Genomic DNA, 1,888 nt, shown 5'->3' on the forward strand with positions numbered 1-1,888 from the left:
TCTAAACAATTGATTAAGCGTGGCTGCCAGTACAGAAGTTTTGGACAATGAACGAGACGTTTTTTCCGGGAGCTGGGATTGTAGGCTTCTCGCGCGGTTCAGCCAGTGGTGGGCGGATGCCATTTTGATACCACAAGACAACTTTGTTTGCGCTCTGAACATAGCAAGTGCGCATAGTGTCCAACTCAAACCCGCACTTCACCTTTTGCGCCTAAACTTCAGCGCGCAAATCATGCTAGCGGTTTAGAAACCTAGTTTCTGTAATTATGTTTGGCATTGCTTGCGCAAGTGACATGTTTTGTTCAGTGATTTCAGGTGACGCACAATCCCGATGCCTGAGAGGGTCTTTTTACTGACCATTATTAGGCACGTGTAGATTTGGAGCCCACATGCGTATTCACCCATCCACTATACAGAAGAACTCGGCACCGAGTAGTTACCCGCAGCGCTTTGTTTCATCAGCGGATTTGCCTTCACAATGACCTGCTTCTACGAACATGTATTTCTGCCTGCGCGCAAGCTCCACCACTTTTTTCAGTGGAATCTGTTTTTGGCGCTGAGCAGAAACTTAAAATCGTGCCAGTGGAGCTGAGAGTAACCTGTCAAAACATCTCGCCCGTAAAAATAGTTGGCGCTGCCTTGCAGCACAGTAAGCATGCAATGTTAGCTTGTGCCAACAGAACTGCGGAATAGGGTTCCTAACCAAATGGTAAAGCGTTGCTTCTGCTGCAGGTCTAACCACTTGGGCTAGTGTTAAAGCTGACAGATAGGCTTCGATAACTTTGCAAGCTGTTTTGCGACATGGCTTTGTTGTTCACATCCTCTGCCCTTGCTTTCCTTTCGTTGGGGAAAGGAGCGGAAACGTTGGGTCACAGCGTGATCTTCGCACAAAAAGAAAAATAAAAGCTACTGGTGATTGAAGCGCTGAGGGCTTCCATGCCTTTTCTTACGTAGCAAACCAGCAACTCAAGAAATACGAACAGCACTTAAAAGAACTGCCAAAAACCACGGAGAGTGAGAAAGAGAGAGATCAAGAGAGAGATAAAGGAAGGAAGGAAGGAAGGAAGGAAGGAAGGAAGGAAGGAAGGAAGGAAGGAAGGAAGGAAGGAAGGAAGGAAGGAAGGAAGGAAGGAAGGAAGGAAGGAAGGAAGGAAGGAAGGAAGGGAGGAAGGAAGGAAGGAAGGGAGGAAGGGAGGAAGGGAGGAAGGGAGGGAGGGAGGGAGGGAGGGAGGGAGGGAGGGAGGGAGGGAGGGAGGGAGGGAGGGAGGGAGGGAGGAAGGCAGACAGGCAGGCATGCAGGGGCAATGAACGTCAACGACTACTAAGACTACTGTTGCCACGACAGTACATATTGGCGCAAAGAAAAATAAAGTTCACCATTTTCATCACCACGGACTTCCGAAAATTTCTGTTGTGAGCCGCAAAGCATTTGCACAAGGTTTCCTCAAATAAATACTCTTCTTTGACATGTTGCTTGTTTCAAGGGTGCAAAAGAGACTACTGCCACTGCCTCGTACGAAATTAGTCGAGCTAATTCTTGCACTTACATCAGTCACGTCCACCTTAATTTATCTGTTTGCTTCAGAAGGCCGTGCTTCAAACAAAAAATTAAAAAAGGCGCCACATCCGTGGATCCCTGGCAAGTAAGAATAAAGACGTAGCTTGCAGGCTTCCATCCTGAAATCAGTGCTCAGTAGCGGGGAAAAACAAATTCACACTGTCTTGAAGTGGTTCATGAGGTATCTCCTTGTATCCACTCCTGTCTTACACTAGAACAGAATGGAATCTGTCTTGTGATAGAGAAATATGTTTACGAATCATCATGATCTTTCCACGTTCTTCATTTTTTTTTTAAAAGGTGAGGCAACGAGCTCGAAAATGAATCGAG

This window comes from Amblyomma americanum, chromosome 3 (genome assembly GCF_052857255.1).
Source record: "Amblyomma americanum isolate KBUSLIRL-KWMA chromosome 3, ASM5285725v1, whole genome shotgun sequence".
Lineage (NCBI taxonomy): Eukaryota > Metazoa > Arthropoda > Arachnida > Ixodida > Ixodidae > Amblyomma > Amblyomma americanum.